Source organism: Procambarus clarkii, chromosome 77 (assembly GCF_040958095.1).
Source record: "Procambarus clarkii isolate CNS0578487 chromosome 77, FALCON_Pclarkii_2.0, whole genome shotgun sequence".
NCBI classification, from domain to species: Eukaryota; Metazoa; Arthropoda; class Malacostraca; order Decapoda; family Cambaridae; genus Procambarus; species Procambarus clarkii.
In genome coordinates, this window is record NC_091226.1 from 12,657,788 (window position 1) to 12,681,565 (window position 23,778).

A 23,778-nucleotide genomic window follows, 5' to 3' on the forward strand; every position below is an offset into this window, starting at 1 on the left:
AGACATCTCCGACACCCACCAATCTTCCAATCTTTTCTCCCAACCCATCTGTTTTCCAAGCATCTCCTCCATCTCAATAAACTTCCAAGCTTCTGTCCCTCCCCAAAATCTTTCAGGGTTCTCCTCTCCTCAGCAATATTCCCAGCTTGTCCCTCTTCCCAACACTCTTCTTACTTCCCAGCAATATTTCAAGCTTTTCAACTCCCCCACAATCTTCCTTGCTTCTCTATTCAAAACAATCTTCTAAGCGTATCTCCTCCACAATATATTCCATTTTCCCAACAATCTGTCAACTTTTTCAATTGCTGTTCAACAATTTTTCAAGCTTTTAGGCACTTCCCGAGTGCACCAATCACGTCTTAAGAGTGTTCAATCGTTACAGTGCTTTTGGAAAATGTTGGGTTACCAAAATAGTCAGATTGAGAACTCTGTGACTACCTCTTCAGCCCTGGTTGCATGCAAGCTGACTTCACCACCAACCACCACTCCCATAATCACCCTACCACCATTATACCTATAATCATTTTACCAGCACTAACACTACAACCACCCTACCATCACCACAACCAACGACCCAACACCACAAACCATCACCATCAATTCACCACCAAACAACATATTCACTAAAACATGGTGAGGTACTCAGCTAGGTGAGTCCAACTAGGTGAGTATGGTTCGTGATCCTAATGACTATCACTCCCCATCATCACCAAGAAACACCACTACCACCACTACCATCACCACCACCCTTATCACCACCACTACCACCACCACCCTTACCACCACCACCCTTACCACCACCACCACCCCTACCCCCACACCACCACCACCACCCCCCACCACCACCCCCCCCCCACACCACCACCACCCCCCCCACACCACCACCACCCCCCCCCACACCACCACCACCCCTACCACCACCACCACCATCACCACTACTACCACCACCACCATCACCACTACTACCCACCCCCACCCCCACCACCCACCACCCACCCCCCACCACCAGCACCACCTGGCGGGTTAAACCCAATACCAACAGAGTGCACCTGAATCCCACTTTATGCCTCGACTTTAGTAATTTTTTCCACCTCTAGAGACTATAATGATTCGTAAAGAGGATCGGAGAGTGGATGTTGGGGGCGGGGGGAGCCGGGGTGATGGTGGGAGTGGGGGAGGGGGGAGTAGGGAAGGGTAGAATATGGGGAGCTTGGGATGGGGCAAATGGGTAAGAGGAAGATAGAGCCAATGTTACGAAGGTAAGTAATAAAATTTGTGATCGAGATCTGATGAGGTATATCTACTTGTATTTGCAATCACTACTCAACACTCCATTGGGAGGAATCAAACCGGAGTGAGAGAGCTCTGAGGCACACAGACGGTCCACAGGGCTTCTCCCTAGTGGATCAAAAGATCAAAATCAAGATCAAAATCAAAGAACCCCGAGAAGCCAGCAGCCTCGATCGCTTTTAAATATTTTAAACTTACACAGTTAATATCGTGAAACAGCCTCCCGGTTGCCATGGTAACCATATTAATAATGAAACTCTTAATGACTTCATCTCCCACGGAATTATCCACACACACACACACACACACACACACACACACACACACACACACTACACACACACACACACACTACCACACACACACAGGGGCCTCGTAGCCTGGTGGATAGCGCGCAGGACTCGTAATTCTGTGGCGCGGGTTCGATTCCCGCACGAGGCAGAAACAAATGGGCAAAGTTTCTTTCACCCTAAGTGCCCCTGTTACCTATCAGTAAATAGGTACCTGGGAGTTAGTCAGCTGTCACGGGCTGCTTCCTGGGGTGTGTGTGTGTGGTGTGGAAAAAAAAAAGTAGTAGTTAGTAAACAGTTGATTGACAGTTGAGAGGCGGGCCGAAAGAGCTGTCACGACCCTTGAGACTAAATAATGTTCTTCTCCCCACAGTGTAAAGAACAAATACAAATCTGCCATGCCACAACCCGTTCTCGCAAATTTAATAAGTCAATATTGACTTATTAAATATGTGCATAGGTGACATACTTAACATAATAGATACCCTTAAAAAGATTCATAGAAAACACCGACCTTACCTAACCTTGTTAGTATCTTAAGATAAGCATCTTATTGCTTCGTAATTACAATTATTACCTAACCTATAATAGGTATAGGTTAAGTAATAATTGTAATTACGAAGCAATAAGATGCTTATCTTAAGATACTAACAAGGTTAGGTAAGGTCGGTATTTTCTATGAATCTTTTTAAGGGTATCTATTATGTTTAGTATATCACCTATGCACGTAGTTAATAAGTCAATATTGACTTTACGAATTTGCGAGAACGGGTTGCATGCCAATAGGTGTCTAGGGGTATAATTAATCAATATATAAAAACGGGAGAACAATATATTTTGCTAAGGGTGACAACTTAACAACAATTAAATAAATAGTAGCCAGAAATATTTATCAGCATGTAATACTATAGAATGCAAGTAATTATTTGAGACCTGAGCACTATCACCAGAATATGGAGTAAGCCATAAATACACTAAAATCGTCTATCCAGATAAATTAATATTTATATGGGCTTAAAATAACAAAAACCAAGAACTTAGCTTAAACACAACTGCACTCGACCGCAGCCGCCACTCTACTGCCCAAGACGTGGTCCGCAGGCCCAACGTCGACTAACCGTCTACCCTAACACCAATTAACGTTCGCATGAACATTATGAACATTCTATTTACAAAGGTCAGCCCTAAACTCCAACATTATTAACTAAGAGTTGTAATTACCGGTCTCACATTCCTGGAAATATTACGGCTACCACATATGGGAATAAATAAATATAAAACTATAGGCAATTGATATGCTAACAATCGCCCTGGCCATTCCCAATTATTGTCAACCGCCCACACGGCTAATTTCACGTGACATCCACCACCAAAACAAGCCTTACCCACACTACCCAGCTATCTATGTTATATATATATATAATGTATATATATCTATATACACAAATCTTATACAACTGACAGCAATATTTACGTAGAGAAAACAATAACATAATACGAGGTTCGGGAGAATTGGCAGAATTGTAATAAGATTCGTGACAAGAGCAAAGCTCAACCCCCGCAAAAACACAACTAGTAAACACACACACACACACCATTGGTAGATAAAGACAGGCTGTTTAACACAAGGGGAACACGCACAAGGGGACACAGGTGGAAACTGAGTGCCCAAATGAGCCACAGAGATATTAGAAAGAACTTTTTTTGTGTCAGAGTGGTTGACAAATGGAATGCGTTAGGAAGTGATGTGGTGGAGGCTGACTCCATACACAGTTTCAAGTGTAGATATAATAGAGCCCGATAAGCTCAGGAACCTGTACACCTGTTGATTGACGGTTGAGAGGCGGGACCAAAGAGCCAGAGCTCAACCCCCGCAAACACAACTAGGTGAGTACAACTAGGTGAGTACACACACACACACACACACACACACACACACACACACACACACACACACACACAAACTACACCAGAGGAAGCTGGTTAGTTATCTTAGTTCAGAGCACATATCCTCTCAGCTAGTTATACTCACCTAGTTGTACTCACCTAGTTGTACTCAACTATTTGTACTCACCTAGTTGTACTCACGTAGTTGTACTCACCTAATTTTACTCAACTTGTGTTCCAGCAACGTTGGCTGTTGACACATGTGTGTTACCCACACCAGGTGTCCCCAGGCGAGGACACATGTACACACACCCGCACCAGGTGTCCCCAGGCGAGGACACATGTGCACACACCCGAACCAGGTGTGTGTGGGGTGGGGGGGGGGGTAATGTCTCACGGCAGCCAGTCCCTGGCAGCCATTCCCGCATCACATAACACAGTCTTGTGTGAGGGTAACGAGCAGAATTACCAGGATTATGGCCCTTAAGAGCTCCTCACACTGACTTGTTTGATAGTGTGTTTGTTGGCTTTTCCGTGTGGGTGCCGAGCTTCAGCTCCTACGCCCCGCCTCTTACCTGTTTGGTCCCTCTCAGTCTTCAGTCATCGAGGGAACAACTTGGCGTGTTTTTTTTAGTATTTTTAGTTATTGTTTTGTTTTCTCTAACCACTTGGGATGGACGGTAGAGCGACGGTCTCGCTTCATGCATGTCAGCGTTCAATCCCCGACCGTCCACAAGTGGTTGGGCACCATTCCTTTCCCTCCGTCCCATCCCAAATCCTTATTCTGACCCCTTCCCAGTGCTATATAGTCGTAATGGCTTGGCGCTTTCCCCTGATAGTTCATTCATTCATTCAACCAAAGACGAGGTCATTTACAATTGCTATCATATGCAAATTATCTTCTTTCCTCTTCAAGGTTATAGATCTTTTAAACATCATGTAGTGTAGTGAGTTCTCAGCACTCAACCACAGGTGAGTGAAGTGTTTACAATACCAATAAACATGCTGGCACACACACACACACACACACACACACACACACACACACACACACACACACACACACACACACACACACCAGGAAGCAGCCCGTGACAGCTGGCTAACTCCCAGGTACCTATTTACTGCTAGGTAACAGGGGCATTCAGGGTGAAAGAAACTTTACCCATTTGTTTCTGCCTCGTGCGGGAATCGAATCCGCGCCACAGAATTACGAGTCCTGCGCGCTATCCACCAGGCTACGAGGCCCCTGTGGGTGTGTGAGTGTGTGTGTGTGTATACCCCCACAAGATCAACCTTATGATAACACACACACACACACACACACACACACACACACACACACACACACACACACACACACACACACACACACACACACACACACACACACCCTCCACACTCCCCGCCTCACGATATACCGGGAGCTTCTAAACTATCATTACTCCATATAAAACCATCCCTCCCAATCTCCATCATGTTCCTAATAAGAGTAATAACCATAAGTCAGTTGAGCCATCGTCTTACACCCTCCAAGGCGCTGCCTTCATCTTCATTCTCCCCTTATTTCATTTGCCCTCATCACATTTTATCATCTACACTCCGGCAAGGAGATGGGAAGAGGGGAAATACCAATCGATTTTAGCCTGTGTGGTTCATGTTGTTTACTGAGCAGCGGCTGGTGACAATATTTGTGTTAGGAGTACGAGCTTTCTCGTAGGGGCCTGGTGGCTGAGGGGACAGTGGTCGGGTTTCGTAGTCCTGGGGTTCCGGGTTCGATCCCCGGTGGAGGCGGAAACAAATGAGGCAGAGATTTTTTCATTGTGATGCCCCTGTATACGTAGTAGTAAATAGGTACCTGGGAGTTAGACAGCTGCTACGGGCTGCTTTCTGGGGATGTGTAACTAGGCCTCGTCGAGGACCGGGCCGCGGGGACGCTAAGCCACGAAATCATCTCAAGATAATTTCAAGATAACTATCTACTTGAGTGATGTATTTGTCTATCGTATTGTCTATTATCATCCTCAAACATATCTGGCCAGATATATATTAGTATCTTCACTTAATCTGATGTATGTTCTGTCTATATGTTTCTTTGAGGTATAGTTTTGACAGGTTATCTTTAAGACTTAAGAAGGTTATCTTTAAGAAGACCACAATTCTCTGTAAAATTATACTTCTGTTATCTGCCCTTAACACTGTATTTTAATTTTCAATCACAAATTGTTAATATATTTATTATGATAATTATCATAATTTCATATATATATATATATATATATATATATATATATATATATATATATATATATATATATATATATATATATATATATATATATATATATATATATATATATATATTTAGCTCACTTCCAGTCCTCCAGTTACTCAAGGGAGTATTGTCTCAGCAGTTACTCGAGGGAGTCGACCCCCAGTCACTCAAGGAAGTCGACCCCCAGCCCAACCAGTCACATACTCTCTATCCTCACCAGTTACTCTACAGCTCCTATCTCGTCCGTGTGACGCCCTCCAGTCATCAATCCTCTAACCACTATCCACCGGACGCCTGTCCAATGGCCTCCTGACCTTTACTGTGGCTGTCCTTCTATCCCCTTCATCTGTCTCATCTCCTTCTCTTCCCATCATCATCAATCTCTCTCCCTCACCCAGTTTAGCCCAATAGTTTCTTACCTTATCTTCATACTTGGATTTTTTTTACTCTATGATATTTTTTCATATTTTATTAATTTGTTTGTGTGTTTAATGTATTTCTTTATTAATGCTGACTCTTTGAGTTTTGAATCAATTATATCATCTCTGCGAAAACATTTATCTAAGATAGGGAGCCGGTCGGCCGAGCGGACAGCACACTGGACTTGTGATCCTGTGGCCCTGGGTTCGATCCCAGGCGCCGGCGAGAAACAATGGGCAGAGTTTCTTTCACCCTATGCCCCTGTTACCTAGCAGTAAAATAGGTACCTGGGTGTTAGTCAGCTGTCACGGGCTGCTTCCTGGGGGTGGAGGCCTGGTCGAGGACCGGGCCGCGGGGACACTAAAAAAGCCCCGAAATCATCTCAAGATAACCTCAAGATAACTATATATCTATATATTTATATAAAGATCATAAAGATCCTGGCAGTGTGGATTCGAGTCACTTCTAGGGTGTGAGTTTTCAGTTGCATATAGTCCTGGGGACCATTCAGGCTGGTTCCCACTTATATATAGATATCTATCTATATATATATATCTATATATAGATCTATATATCTATTTAACTATATATCTGCAGCTACAGCTCTGTAACTGTGACTCTGTAACTACATCTCTGTATATACTTATGCCTAATTGGACGTTTTCTTAATTAGTCTTGGGGTAGATTGTAGCAGTTCCTCCGCTTGTATGATATGCTGGGAACCTCTTTTCTTGATTATCTCCCTCTCTCTCTCTCTTTACTTTTCATCTTCCTTTTCCCCTTCTTGTCTCTATTTGTCCTTGTCTTCTATCCTTCGTTTCAATTCCTCTTCTCTCTTGTATTCCTCCTGCTCTCACTATCTGTTTCTCTCACAGCATTTCTTCATCTCTTTTTCTCCATATCTCCCTTCTGCCTATTCTATGCCTTCATCTATGCTTTCCTTCAATACATCTCCATCTTCCTCCTTACTTGGGCTGGACGGTAGAGCGACAGTCTCGCTTCATGCAGGTCGGCGTTCAATCCCCGACCGTCCATAAGTGATTGGCCACCATTCCTTTCCCCCCGTCCCATCCCAAATCCTTATCCTGACTCCTTCCCAGTGCTATATAGTCGTAATGGCTTGGCACTTTCTCTTCATAATTCCCTTTCCTTCCCTACCTCCTTCCATATCCCTCCATCCCACTTCATCCCCCATTCCATCTGTCTCAATCCCTCTAACATGGTCTTCAATCATCCACAATATTCCTCAAAATGTGTTCATTCATATTTTAGATTTATATGGCCATGGCCACTCCTCCGTTTTCTATGACGGGATCCGTCAATGTTGTCTCTCTGGGATCAGATTCACGAAGGAGTTACGCAAGCACTTACAAACCTGGGGCCAGATTCACGAAGGAGTTACGCAAGCACATACGAACCAGGGGCCAGATTCACAAAGTAGTTACGCAAGCACTTACGAACCTTAGGCCAGATTCACGAAGGAGTTACGCAAGCACTTACGAACCTGGGGCCAGATTCACGAAGCAGTTACGCAAGTACTTATGAACCAGGGGTTAGATTCAAGAAGCAGTTACGCAAGCACTTACGAACCTTAGGCCAGATTCAAGAAGGAGTTACGCAAGCACTTTTGAACCTGAGGCCAGATTCACGAAGGAGTTACGCAAGCACATACGAACCAGGGGCCAGACTCACAAAGCAGTTACGCAAGCACTTACGAACCTTAGGCCAGATTCACGAAGGAGTTACGCAAGCACTTACGAACCAGGGGCCAGATTCACAAAGCAGTTACGCAAGCACTTACGAACCTGAGGGCCAGATTCACAAAGCAGTTACACAAGCCCTTACGAACCAGGGGCCAGATTCACGAAGGAGTTATGCAAGCACTTGCGAACCTGGGGCCAGATTCACGAAGCAGTTACGCAAGCACTTACGAATCAGGGGCCAGATTCACGAAGGAGTTACGCAAGCACTTACGAACCTGGGGCCAGATTCACAAAGCAGTTACGCAAGCACTTACGAACTAGGGACTAGATTCACGAATGAGTTACGCAAGCACTTACGAACCAGGGGCCAGATTCACAAAGCAGTTACGCAAGCACTTACGAACCTTAGGTCAGATTCAAGAAGGAGTTACACAAGCACTTACGAACCTGGGGCCAGATTCACGAAGGAGTTACGCAAGCACTTACGAACCTGGGACCAGATTCATGAAGCAGTTACGCAAGCACTTACGAACCAGGAGCCAGATTCACGAAGCAGTTACGCAAGCACTTACGAACCTGGGACCAGATTCATGAAGCAGTTGCGCAAGCACTTACGAACATGGGGCCAGATTCACGAAGCAGTTACGCAAGCACTTACGAACCTGGGGCCAGATTCACGAAGGAGTTACGCAAACACTTATGCACTTTTCTCAATCTTTGGCGGCTTAGTTTACAATTATTAAACAGTTAATGAGCTCCGAAGCACCAGGAGGCTGTTTATAACAATAACAACAATTGATTGGCATTTTCATGCTTGTAAACTGTTTAATAAATGAAACCAAAGCCGTCAAAGATTGAGCACAGATGTTCGTAAGTACTTGCGTAACTGCTTCGTGAATCTGGCTCCAGGTTCGTAAGTACTTGCGTAACTGCTTCGTGAACCTGGCCCCTGGTTCGTAAGTACATGCGTAACTGTTTCGTGAATCTGGCCCCTGGTTCGTAAGTACTTGCGTAACTGCTTCTGCTTCGTGAATCTGACCCCAGGTTCGTTAGTGCTTGCGTACTAACGCAAGCACTAACAATGTTCTTCAAGGCCCAATGTTCAAGAAAGTTTCATGTTCTTCAAGGCTCCATGTTCTTCAAGGCTCCATGTTCTTCAAGGCTCCATGTTCTTCAAGGCTCCATGTTCAAAAAGACATCATGCTCTTCAAGGCTCGATGTTCAAAAAAGCACAATGTTCTCTCCTGGCTCTAATGACAGCTTGTTCAGGGTGAAGAAGCACATAACATTCAAGGAAAAAAAGCACAAAAGAGAAGAACAGCAACAGTCGCATTCGCACACAAACTGAGATTTTATTCAAATTGTTCTATAACTCGTAGCTCCGGCAGCCAATGTTATGTTATAGGATTTAATATAAATTTTATAGTATTTTAAACCATGGTGGTTATTAGGTAATATTGTGGGTAAGGTATATATATATATATATATATATATATATATATATATAAACTGAAAACTACCAACCCAGAAGTGACTCGAACCCATACTCCCAGAAGCAACGCAGCTGGTATGTACAAGACGCCTTAATCCACTTGACCATCACGACCGGACAAAATGAGGTGATAGCCGAGGCTATTTGAACCACCCCACCGCCGGCACTCAGATAGTTATCTTGGGCATAGCATTTTACCAAATCACCTCATTCTTTGGGGCAACACGTGAGGAACACAAATGCGAACAAGCCTGAATGGTCCCCAGGACATATGCAACTGAAAACTCACACCCCAGAAGTGACTCGAACCCATACTCCCAGAAGCAACGCAGCTGGTATGTACAAGACGCCTTAATCCACTTGACCATCACGACCGGACAAAATGAGGTGATAGCCGAGGCTATTTGAACCACCCCACCGCCGGCACTCAGATAGTTATCTTGGGCATAGCATTTTACCAAATCACCTCATTCTTTGGGGCAACACGTGAGGAACACAAATGCGAACAAGCCTGAATGGTCCCCAGGACATATGCAACTGAAAACTCACACCCCAGAAGTGACTCGAACCCATACTCCCAGAAGCAACGCAGCTGGTATGTACAAGACGCCTTAATCCACTTGACCATCACGACCGGACAAAATGAGGTGATAGCCGAGGCTATTTGAACCACCCCACCGCCGGCACTCAGATAGTTATCTTGGGCATAGCATTTTACCAAATCACCTCATTTTACCAAATCACCCCAGGACATATTCAGTTGCATATGTCCTGGGGACCATTCAGGCTTGTTCGCATTTGTGTTCCTCACGTGTTGCCCCAAAGAATGAGGTGATTTGGTAAAATGCTATGCCCAAGATAACTATCTGAGTGCCGGCGGTGGGGTGGTTCAAATAGCCTCGGCTATCACCTCATTTTGTCCGGTCGTGATGGTCAAGTGGATTAAGGCGTCTTGTACATACCAGCTGCGTTGCTTCTGGGAGTATGGGTTCGAGTCACTTCTGGGGTGTGAGTTTTCAGTTGCATATGTCCTGGGGACCATTCAGGCTTGTTCGCATTTGTGTTCCTCACGTGTTGCCCCAAAGAATGAGGTGATTTGGTAAAATGCTATGCCCAAGATAACTATCTGAGTGCCGGCGGTGGGGTGGTTCAAATAGCCTCGGCTATCACCTCATTTTGTCCGGTCGTGATGGTCAAGTGGATTAAGGCGTCTTGTACATACCAGCTGCGTTGCTTCTGGGAGTATGGGTTCGAGTCACTTCTGGGGTGTGAGTTTTCAGTTGCATATGTCCTGGGGACCATTCAGGCTTGTTCGCATTTGTGTTCCTCACGTGTTGCCCCAAAGAATGAGGTGATTTGGTAAAATGCTATGCCCAAGATAACTATCTGAGTGCCGGCGGTGGGGTGGTTCAAATAGCCTCGGCTATCACCTCATTTTGTCCGGTCGTGATGGTCAAGTGGATTAAGGCGTCTTGTACATACCAGCTGCGTTGCTTCTGGGAGTATGGGTTCGAGTCACTTCTGGGGTGTGAGTTTTCAGTTGCATATGTCCTGGGGACCATTCAGGCTTGTTCGCATATATATATATATATATATATATATATATATATATATATATATATATATATATATATGACAATATCAGACCACGGAGGAAAATGAAACAGGAATTTCCTTAAGTACTTTCGTATATTAAATACATCTTCAGAAGGAATGAATGATTCATTTTCCTCCGTGGTCTGACATTGTCACATTCTTAATCACGTGATTATTTTCGTGATATACACACACACATATATATATATATATATATATATATATATATATATATATATATATATATATATATACACATATATGAAAGGTGAACTAAATGCTTTAGAGTTTTACATTTCAGCCTTGTGTGGAGCCATTGTCAAAAGCAGAAGGACAACAAAGAATGGGAAGCAAAAGCATTTATATATACAGCAAGCCACGCGAGAACTGGAACTGGTAGGGGTATAGAGAGGAAAAAAAGATGAAAGCTACACATAGTGGAAGACAAAGTAAACGACGAAAGGAAACAAGGGAGTTAAGAAGTAGGACAAGAGGTGGAGAAGAATAACTATAAAGATACACAAAATATCTAAGTAAATATAACTACAGGAAGAAATTACTGTCATCATATAGAAAAAAATATGCCTTCAAGAAAGTCATTTTCAATGGGGGAGGAAAATTATCAAAGTTACCCCTTATAAAGGAGCATTAAGGGTCTACATAGAAAACAGAACGTTTTTATTCATTTACCGAGTACTCACATATTTAAATAAGTAAATGTTTATTCAGGTAAGGTACATACATACAAGAGATTTTACAAAAATTGATAGATTTATAGATAGAGCTAGTACATACAATGCCTAAAGCCACTATTTATTCTTTTACAGAGTACTCACATATCTCAGCCTTTCTATGTTTATCCTCAGGAAACAAGCATCGAAATGATAAGGAAAATGCGAAAGGGGAAGATCACAGGAACTATTTTAACCTAACAATGATCACATATTATACCACAGAAAAAAAAACATACATGGACCTGATATCCAAACCACACATCAGAAAAATTCATTATCGGACATGATAATGATTTAATATGGACCTAAACGTCATAGAGAGAGAGAGAGAGAGAGAGAGAGAGAGAGAGAGAGAGAGAGAGAGAGAGAGAGAGAGAGAGAGAGAGAGAGAGAGAGAGAGAGAGAGAGAGAGAGAGAGACCGAATAATTTAGCCAAGTAAAGAACGCAGTTAACAAAGAGAAGACAAACTAATCAATATAAAAGAAAATATAGAAAGGAAAAAAGAAAATTTTAAACCCAAATAAAGAGCGAATGAAAAAGATAAGAGCGATAATAAGAGAAACTAACGAAAACTAAAGCCTTGAGCGAACAAATCTCAAGTTCTACGTTTCAGAATACTTCGCTCAGTTCCCTTAAAGTAGAGACAGTGGGATTTTTTTTTTTACGCAATAATACTAATATATCGCTGTGTACCCGGGAAATATTTACCCAGGGAGATCACAGCTGGGGTTTTATGAATGTAAATTTGGCGTTTTAAATTGATTTTTCTCCTGGGAGTTGTATGCGTTTTTTTTTTTGCATGAATTTTACGTTGCTTTTTTATCTTGTATGTTTTCTGCATCGTTTTTTTTGGAAATTGTCTGCTTTTTTTTGTGTATTGGAAGTGGGTCTGCGAGATTTTTTTTTTTAAGGATTTGTCTGCTGTTTGTCTCTGAATCACTTGAAACACCTTTTTCTGAGGTCCCAGCCACTCCCAGCACTGAGGTCCCAGTCACTCTCAGCACTGTGTTCCCAGCCATTCCTAGCACTGTGTTCCCAGCCACTCCCAGCACTGTGTTCCCAGCCACTCCCAGCACTGTGTTCCCAGCCACTCCCAGCACTGTGTTCCCAGCCATTCCCAGCACTGTGTTCCCAGCCATTCCCAGCACTGTGTTCCCAGCCACTCCCAGCACTGTGTTCCCAGCCATTCCCTTGTTCTATTGATAGTCATTTAAAACATCTCATTTTACGACCTCTGTGTCAATCCCCGTTAGTATTGTATGTCTCTAACATGTCTCCGCGCTCTCTCTATTTTTCTGTAGCGACGTCAGGTCTGCTTCTTTCAGTCTTGCTTCATACTCATCCCTCGTAATTCCGGGAAGAGGTATGTTGCAAAGAGTTTCAACAAGAGGGATATTAAGACTTGCAAACCTCTGAACATTTCTTAGTTTTCTTATGTGCCGTTTCCACCACATCCTCCGAAAATGATAGTAAATATAGAACTACATGGACGCATGTACCTATATGTAGTGATGGACTATCAGTAAACCACTTATTATACTATGAATTTGATACAATCCTGAAAAAAATAAAAATAAAAAACTAATTTAAAGTACATAAAGGATATATAGTATATTTATATATCCAAGTATAGGATATATATGTACAATATTAGGCCTAAGATAGTGTGTATAGGCCTAAGATTAGGTCTTAATATTTATTTTGCGGTTAAAAATGTTTCTGGTTAGGTTAGGTTAGCTTAGGTTAGGTTAGCTTAGGTTAGGTTAGGTTAGCTTAGGTTAGGTTAGCTTAGGTTAGGTTAGGTTAGGTTAGCTTAGCTTGGGTTAGGTTAGGTTTGCTTAGGTTAGCTTAGGTTAGGTTAGGTTAGGTTAGCTTAGCTTGGGTTAGGTTAGGTTTGCTTAGGTTAGCTTAGGTTAGGTTAGGTTAGGTTAGCTTAGCTTGGGTTAGGTTAGGTTTGCTTAGGTTAGCTTAGGTTAGGTTAGGTTAGCTTAGCTTGGGTTAGGTTAGGTTTGCTTAGGTTAGCTTAGGTTAGGTTAGGTTAGGTTAGCTTAGGTTAGGTTAGCTTAGGTTAGGTTAGGTTAGGTTAGCTTAGCTTGGGTTAGGTTAGGTTAGCTTAGGTTAGCTTAGGTTAGGTTAGGTTAGGTTAAGATTCATCAATACAAACTTCGCTCTACCAAGAAGATGGGCTAGTTTTTTGAGACAGGATCTCCAGGGTGGGGCTGCATACTAGAAGACTGGTCTCACGTACGTGGAGTACAGTAATGTTAATGCACTAGCCAAGCCTTTCATATCTCAAATAACAGTCTTTCCTGATTCAAGACTAAAGTGGAAACGGCTCAAAGGTTTGCCACAAGACTAGTACCCGAACTCAGGGGTATGAGCTACGAGGAGAGACTACGGGAATTAAACCTCACGTCGTTGGAAGACAGAAGATTTAGAGGGGACATGATCACCCCCTACAAGATTCTTAAAGGAATTGATAGGGTTACATAAAGAATGAATTGATTGCAATGAATTGATATTGTAAATTTCAGCTTCAATTAATCCTAAGGATATCATTGTTCTATTCTTATTTAGTTCCTTGTCTGCTTCTCTCCCGTTTCCATGTCCCCAGTCGCCTTGTCCCCGTCCCCTTGTCCCCGTCCCCTTGTCCCGTCCCCTTGTCCGCGGTCGCCTTGTCCCCGTCCCCTTGTCCCCGGTCGCCTTGTCCCCGTCCCCTTGTCCCCGTCCCCTTGTCCCCGTCCCCTTGTCCGCGGTCGCCTTGTCCCCGTCCCCTTGTCCCGTCCCCTTGTCCCCGGTCGCCTTGTCCCGTCCCCTTGTCCCCGTCCCCTTGTCCCGTCCCCTTGTCCCCGTCCCCTTGTCCCGTCCCCTTGTCCCCGGTCGCCTTGTCCCCGTCCCCTTGTCCCCGGTCGCCTTGTCCCCGTCCCCTTGTCCCCGTCCCCTTGTCCCGTCCCCTTGTCCGCGGTCGCCTTGTCCCCGTCCCCTTGTCCCGTCCCTTGTCCCCGGTCGCCTTGTCCCCGTCCCCTTGTCCCCGTCCCCTTGTCCCGTCCCCTTGTCCGCGGTCGCCTTGTCCCCGTCCCCTTGTCCCCGGTCGCCTTGTCCCCGTCCCCTTGTTCCCGTCCCCTTGTTCCCGGTCGCCTTGTCCCCGTCCCCTTGTCCCCGGTCGCCTTGTCCCCGTCCCCTTGTTCCCGTCCCCTTGTCCGCGGTCGCCTTGTCCCCGTCCCCTTGTTCCCGTCCCCTTGTCCGCGGTCGCCTTGTCCCCGTCCCCTTGTCCCCGGTCGCCTTGTCCTCGTCCCCTTGTCCCCGTCCCCTTGTTCCCTGTCCCCTTGTAACGTGTCACTGTAAATTCTTGTTTCCTGCTCATGCCCTTCAGTGCCCTTCATACTGTCTCACTCATCAAGTGTATTTAATCTTCTCTCTCCCCCTCTCACCCTCACACCACCAACCCTGGCTTTGCATTCTTCAAAATCTTCTCCTTTAGTTCCCAATCTTTCTGTCTAGTGGATAAGGGAGTATCTGTTGCTTAGATGCTTCCCCTGGTCTACTACAACACCTTACCTGTTACTTCTGCCTGATTCTCTAAGTTATGCACCAGTCTCTTATGGGTGTGTGTGTGTGTGTGTGTGTGTGTGTGTGTGTGTGTGTGTGTGTGTGTGTGTGTGTGTGTGTGTGTGTGTGTGTGTGTGTGTGTGTACTCATCTATTTGTACTCACCTATTTGTGCTTCCGGGGGTTGAGCTTTGGCTCTTTGGTCCCGCCTCTCAACTGTCAATCAACTGGTGTACAGGTTCCTGAGCCTATTGGGCTCTATCATATCTACACTGGAAACTGTGTATGGAGTCAGCCTCCACCACATCACTGCCTAATGCATTCCATCTGTTAACTACTCTGACACTGAAAAAGTTCCTGCTAACGTCTCTGTGGCTCATTTGGGTACTCAGTTTCCACCTGTGTCCCCTTGTTCGTGTACCTTGTGTGTGTGTGTGTGTGTGTGTGTGTGTGTGTGTGTGTGTGTGTGTGTGTGTGTGTGTGTGTGTGTGTGTGTGGGTGGGTTACATTGATTTAGTCAGTATTACGAAGAGGCTGAAAGTGACTTAAGACCATTCAGAGTCACAGCTTCCAGCATAGACTAACAAATATACATAACACGGATTACATCTATCAAAGAACGTATTTTGTTCAGTCAAACAGTGACTGAACAAAACATGAAGACCTAACAAATACATACAGCACACTGAGTGAAGCCATAGCCCTTAAACAAATGAATGTGAGTATTAACTCACTGAAGGACTCACTGAGTTACTAACTCACTCACCAACTAACACAAAACGCTAAACGCTGAACACTTAACTTAATGAACACTAAGTAGAGACTTTGTGTTATCCTCTACAGTAGTGAGTACGAAGGGTAAAGCTTGCGTGGGAGCGTTGAACTTTGACCTTCAGAGGCAATTGTGAACAGCCTGAAGGCTTTGAACACTTAAGAGGAAATAACGATGAGGAAGAGAGAGAGAGAGAGAGAGAGAGAGAGAGAGAGAGAGAGAGAGAGAGAGAGAGAGAGAGAGAGAGAAACAGACAGACAGACAGACAGACAGACATACATACATACAGACAGACAGACAGACAGAGAATGAGGGCGTTGTATCAAAAGTGAGCATTATTAAATCACAACGAATCACAAACCAATCATAATGCTCGCTACGTCGACCTGAAATGCTTTTAATTTGCGTTTTATTGACAAATGATTTGCAATAAATGAGACAATGATTGTCAGTAAGGCACTCAGTGTCAGCACTCGAAACGACTAAACCATATTAACATTGCTTTCTGATATACACAATATTTCTTGCATGTCTTTGTCACAAAAAAAACTCTGTTTCTGTGTCATTGTTTTTGTTTTAATGCCACCTGAGAGTTCAGTGCGCATGGCGGATCTATATTGTCTTGTTCACCAAGTCACCAAGTTCACAAAGCAATAAGATGCTTATCTCAACATACTAAGAAGGTTAGGTAAGGTCGGTGTTTTCTATGAAGCTTTTCAAAGTAAACTAGTATGTTTAGTATGTCACATATGCACGTATTTAATAAGTCAATATTGACCCTAAGAAAGTGCGAGAACGTGTTGCATTAAGAGTTTGTTAAGTTTACGAAACATATTTCGTGTGCTAGAGTGTAAATCAGCGAACTAACAAGCGCTGATTTGTCTAACTACATTGTTTGGTGGTGATGTATGTTGTGTATGTGTGTGTGTATGTTTGGATCAGCGTATGTCAACAAGCATACAGATGATAGAAATGTATATATCTGTGTATATATGTACTTGTCTGTATGTGAATTTATGTATTAATCAATGTGCGCTTCATGTTTCGTTTTAATGGGAAGGGAACGTATATATATATATATATATATATATATGTATTTGCGTATGTACTCATCCAGTTATGCTTGTGGGGGTTGAGCTTCGGCTCTCTAGTCCCGCCTCTCAACCCCCACACGTACAAGATATGTGGAGAACGGGGTGGGGGTGGAAGGCCAGGATAGGAGAGGTGGAGAGAGGAGAGAGGTGGAGAGAGGAGAGAGGTGGAGAGAGGAGGTTGGAGAGGTGGAGAGAGGAGAGAGGTAGAGAGAGGAGAGAGGTAGAGAGAGGAGGTAAGAGAGAGGAGAGAGGAGAGAGGTGGAGAGAGGAGAGAGGTAGAGAGAGGAGAGAGGTAGAGAGAGGAGGTAAGAGAGAGGAGAGAGGAGAGAGGTGGAGAGAGGAGAGAGGTAGAGAGAGGAGAGAGGTAGAGAGAGGAGGTAAGAGAGAGGAGAGAGGAGAGAGGTGGAGAGAGGAGAGAGGTAGAGAGAGGAGAGAGGTAGAGAGAGGAGGTAAGAGAGAGGAGAGAGGTGGAGAGAGGAGGTAAGAGAGAGGAGAGAGGTGGAGAGAGGAGAGAGGTAGGAGAGAACATACAACCACTAATGTATCAACGGCTGAAGTGTTTATGCTGACAGTCACTATGATTGGTTGGGTAGCCCCTGGTGTGGGATTGTGTCAATATTGGTATACAATCCACACAATCACCTACAATCTACAATCCCCCGTGTTTGACTCCAGAATTGCCTGTGACAAGCAAGTGTAAATATCCCATGAATTGTCTCTTCTTATCAATGTATATATATATATATATATATATATATATATATATATATATATATATATATATATTTACCTATATATGGTCTTGCTATTATTTGCAATGCATTTGCTTATGTCTTTGGAATACGCAAGTTGTGTTCCAATCAGCCAGGGAATGTAATCATACGTGTTCGAAACTTGTCCATGTGTAAACAGCTGCATTCGTCAGAATTTTACTAATAGGTATTAAACCAGGAGGCCTTTTGAGGCCGTGATTGGCTGTTCCACGTAATGGCTTTATTTCTTTTAATGAATAAAATTTACTCTCTACATGACTTTACTGATAACGTGAGCGTTGTTCTAGAGTTGTTTCACTCGTCTTCGTTACTGTAACTCTGAATGAGTTACAAATTATAATGTATAATAATATTATTGTATTCCCGAGAAAATACAGTTTTTGGAGACTGAATATTTTAAAGTTGACGAATCCGTCTTTGGGGATTTCAGCAGCTTACACGAACAAGGCTGCACACGTTGCTCACGAACGACAGCCAAATGCGCATTAATCCACACTAATTGTTAATGAATGAAAAACACTTTATACACGATTCACAGCTGATGGCTTTCAAACTCTTCCCAAGCAGCGCTCGGCTCCCGCACGCAATTCCAGTCGTTCCCTCTGTAAATATTTTAAAGCCGTACTAAAAATGTAAATAATTGCCGACAGAACATGTGTGTGTGAGCGTTTGTGTGTTTTGTGTTCGTTGTGTGTTCGTGGTGTGTGTGTGTGTGTGTGTGTGTGTGTGTGTGTGTGTGTGTGTGTGTGTGTGTGTGTGTGTGTCTGCTGTGTGTGTGTGTGTGTTATGTGTGTGTTATGTGTGTGTGTGTGAGCGTTTGTGTGTTTTGTGTTCGTTGTGTGTTCGTGGTGTGTGTGTGTGTGTGTGTCTGCTGTGTGTGTGTGTGTGTGTGTGTGTGTGTGTGTGTGTGTGTGTGTGTGTGTGTGTGTGTGTGTGTGTGTGTGTGTCTGCTGTGTGTGTGTGTGTGTGTTATGTGTGTGTTATGTGTGTGTGTGTGAGCGTTTGTGTGTTTTGTGTTCGTTGTGTGTTCGTGGTGTGTGTGTGTGTGTGTGTGTGTGTGTGTGTGTGTGTGTGTGTGTGTGTGTGTGTGTGTGTGTGTGTGTGTGTGTGTGTCTGCTGTGTGTGTATGTGTGTGTGTGTGTGTGTGTGTGTGTGTGTGTTTTGTGTTCGTTGTGTGTTCGTGGTGTGTGTGTGTGTGTGTCTGCTGTGTGTGTATGTGTGTGTGTGTCTGCTGTGTGTGTATGTGTGTGTGTGTCTGCTGTGTGTGTATGTGTGTGTGTGTCTGCTGTGTGTGTGTGTGTGTTATGTGTGTGTTATGTGTGTGTGTGCGTCTGTTGTGTGTGTGTGTTTAAAAATATAAACAGAATTACAATTTAGATACAGCAATTCAGCTCTTTTCAATGTTCAAATAACAATGTAATTTAAAACAATAATATAAGACGGTGAAACCTTTCCTACTGCTCCTGCTGCAGACAATTCTTGAAATATACGACCCACTTTCTTTATAATAACGGAATTGCTTTTGTGTCCAGGTGTGTTGAAGCTTAGAGCTTTATCCTTAGTAGTGATACAATGAGTAAATGTTTGTATATATATATATATATATATATATATATATATATATATATATATATATGACAATGTCAGACCACGGAGGAAAAATGAAACAGGAATTTCCTTAAGTACTTTCGTATATTAATACATCTTCAGATGGAGACTCCTTCTGAAGATGTATTATTATACGAAAGTACTTAAGGAAATTCCTGTTTCATTTTTCCTCCGTGGTCTGACATTGTTACATTTTTAATCACGTGTTTACTTTCGTGATATACACACACACATATATATATATATATATATATATATATATATATATATATATATATATATATATATATATATATATATATATTTATATATGGCCAAGCCCGTATAACTGGATTAGGTAAGGAGTATAGGAGAGGGTAAACTGGATTGGGGCGCAAGAGATTGGGATGCTCAATAGATGGCGTGGGATAGAAAAGATTGATAGATGGCGTGAGCAACGCAAGGCTGAGTAAAAGTATGGAGAGAGAGCAGTAACGAGAGTACAGAGGAAATGACAAAGGAAAACTAGAGCTGGAATGAGATAAAGCAATGAGTAACACTTCATAGAAGCTCTGAAATATAAGGGAAGATTCAGGCACATGAGTACAATAGTGAGTCACGTGAGAGATGAGTCATTAAGCACTGAAGTGAACCAATGAGTTACTCTGAGATGAGATGCAATTAACTCTGAAATATTTAATTACAAATAAAACAAGAATTCACAACAACAGACTATAAGTGAGTAAAATGCTACCACTTGGGCTGGACGGTAGAGCGACGGTCTCGCTTCATGCAGGTCGGCGGTCAATCCCGGACCGTCCATTAAATGGTTGGGCACCATTCCCTTCTCTCCGTCCCATCCCAAATCCTTATCCTGACCCCTTCCCTGTGCTATATAGTCGTAAATGGCTTGACGCTTCCCCCTGATAACCCCCTCCCTCCTCAGATCGTAAGAGTAGCAACAGATCGTAAGAGTAGCAACAGATCGTAGGAGTCAGAACAAAATAGAATAATGAAAGAGGGAGAATGAAACAAAATAAAATTTATGCAAAATTGTGAACTAAATGTCAGGGAAGAAGAGACCAACAATTTATAGAAGAAGAAAACGAGCAAAGGGGAGAAACAAGGTTAAAAAAATTGAGGGGAGACTGAAAGGGTCAAACAGCAGTAAAAGGAAAACAAGAGACTCGGGGAAATACGATGGAAGAATGGGGTAAGAATGAGAGAGAGGGGAAGGGTGAGGGAAGAGTTATGTAGGGAGAGTAGGAGGGGGGAGGTAGGGAAGGAGTGATAGGATGGAGAGAGAGAGAGAGGAAAAGGACAGGAGGAGAAGGTGTGAGAGAGCCGAAAACGGTTTAAGAAAAGGAACCAGTCAGCCACAAGGTTCCACACGGGTCTGGACCATTAACGAGACATCTTCACAAGGACTCCCATCCCATCTTCCACAGTGGATGGGAGATGATACAAGTGCATCATTGTTTCCTCGCCAAGTGGAAGGGACCCATTTTACAAAACAGGTTGAAGGCTTTCGTAGTTCCGACCGCAGCATAGGCACACAGTCACGATTTCAAAGAACTGTGCTAGAATCTCTTAAAACAGGTTCTTGCCAGTTCCGCGAGACGTTTGTTGTTGCTGTTTAAGATTCGCTACTTGGAACAAAAAGTCCAAGTAGCACGGGCTATGGTGAGCCCGTAGTGGACTTACCTGGCACAGGAGCGGGGCTGTGTCTGCGAGACAATCCCCAGAACAGCTGAACGATTTATAACAAATTTGTCAATTGTGATGAAACATTAGGTCGAAAGTCCCTAGATTACACAGAATTTTGTCAATTGTGGCAGGTGGCTGCAGGTGACGGGTCTCCCAATCCTGAGCACTCCAGTTGCAAACTCTGTGAGCAGGAACTACGGCATGATCTCCCGCACTACATCACTGAATGCCCAGTTATTAGACCTTTCAGACCAGTTGGCATGAGGTACCTGGAGCTTTGCAATTACTTTATTCACTCTCGTATTTTTGAAGATATCCTCACAGTATACCCAAAATTTGCCAGTGCAGGCTATTAAACACATGGCTCTGTATGACTAACCATCCTGTGAGATGGGGACTTGTATTACCACTGCTACCTTATTCAATCTTGTGTTGTTGATATCCTCAAAATGCATCCGGAGTCTGCCAGTGCAGACCGCTTATCACATGCCTCTGTATGACTAACCATCCTGTGTGATGGGGATTTTTTAGCATCACCTAGTTAGCTTTTTTGACACACTGTACTCCACTTCATATAGTCTAGGGTAGCTGCACTAATGCAGATGTACCTAATATGTTAATAAAAAAAAAAAAAGTGGTGAAACATTAGGTCACAAGTCCCTAGATTTCACAGAATTTAAGCCACTCATTGAGCTGATGTGTTGCATTTCTATCCCCATTTTTCTAGATATTCTGCCAATATAAATATCCTATTACATTAACAGATTTGTTCTGCTGTTAAAACTGAATGAACTTTTCTCCTCAATGAATATCATTGCAAAAATTTATGTTCATAAATAATGTATTATGTCTGAACCCTTGAGTTTATTGACCATTTGAGTGTTCCTTATATACTTGAATGACCTTTAAATTCATTATTCCAAATTAAAATTTGTGTGGATAATGTCTCTGAGCTCACTGGTAACAGAGTTCTCTTCATGATACTTAACAAGAACTTATCTCACTTGTAAAGTTACTTAGCCAGACTTGAGTGATCTGGAACTATTCTGTCTTGCTTTATCACTGAGAAAATAAAATAGTTACGAGGACACAAGCAAAGGTTCGCCCCCTCTTTATTTATTTATTTATTTATTTATGCATATACAAGAATGTACATAAGGAATGTGAGGATACAATTATGATAATTACAGTCTTGTAAAGCCACTAGCACGCGCAGCGTTTCGGGCTCTTCTTAAGATCTTGAGATAATTTGATTGATTGATTTAAATTATCATCAAATTCCATCAGTGTGATGTTGTGTTCAAGCCAAAATGTGCTGGAAAGCACAGTCGGGATCATCACAAGGCTCTTGATCACGAGCTAATCCTCGTCTATGTTAGTATTCACCTAGTTTGTGCTTGTGGAGGTTGAGCTTTGGCTCTTCGGCCCGCCTACCAACTGTCAATCAGTCAACTTTTTTGTTTTCACACACACACAGGAAGCAGCCCGTAACAGCTGTCTAACTCACAGGTACCTAGCTCCTGTTAGGTGAACAGGGGTATCAAGGTGAAAGAAACACTGCCCATTTGTTTCCGCCATCGCCGGGGATCGATCCCCGGTCCTTACGATTACGAATCCCGAGCTCTGTCCCAAACTGTTTTTGAACCTTGTGAAATCTGTCCCACTATCAGGCATAAGGGGCCTGACAGCTGAATGAACAGCGCTCGGGATTCATAATTCAAAGATTCTGGGTTCAATACCCGGTGGAGGCGGAAACAAATGGGCAGAGTTTCTTTCACCCTGATGCCACCTGTTCACCTAGCAGTAAATAGGTACCTGGGAATTAGACAGCAGTTATGGGCTGCTTCCTGGGGATGTGTAACAATAAGGAGGCCTGGTTGCGGACCGGACCGCTGGGACCCTAAGCCTCGAAATCATCTCAAGATAACTTAAGATAACCTCAAGATAGATCACCATAGGTGCCACACAACCAGTGACGTCATGTATTACACATCCACCATCCGCCATCCTTCACAGTATGACATCCACCATCCAGCTCCTCTTCTTCACCCTTCACATTATCAAAGATGAAAATAGGCAGCAATTCAGAAGACCCTGATAAGCTGCTCCTATTCACACTAAATATTAATTGTGTAATGATAGTAAATGACCAAAATAAAGCCCATCAGTCACCAATCTTCTCACTTTGACAATAATATCTTTTGTCAAAGTGAGACACTTTGTCTCACTTCGTAAAACTTTGCTCTTTCCCCCTGATAGTTCTATTCACTTCCTTCAGAACGGCCGTTACATACTTACAGTGAAACTGTTTAGCTCCTATGGCCAGCTCCTATTGGCCAAGCTCAAACCTTAGTTACACCTTAACAATAACAAGGTTGAATAATTATACACCCCAAGGGAAAAGCGCCAAGCCATTATGACTATATACCTCTGAGAAGGGATCAGGATAAGGATTTGGGATGGGACAGGGGGAAAAAGGAATGGTGCCCAACTACTTGTGGACCGCTGGGGATTGAACGCCGACCTGCGTGACGCGAAACCGTCGCTCGCCTCCTACCTTCAAAATTTAGTTCGAACCACGTCATTTTCGATTGGTTATCATAATTAAA

At 43.3% G+C, this 23,778-nt stretch overlaps 1 long non-coding RNA gene across 1 annotated transcript in view; it reads right to left on the reverse strand.

Moving 5' to 3' along the window:
* LOC138349808 (uncharacterized) overlaps positions 1-23,778 on the reverse strand; it is a 91,679-nt gene that overhangs the window by 14,650 nt on the left and 53,251 nt on the right. The window lies entirely within an intron of this gene.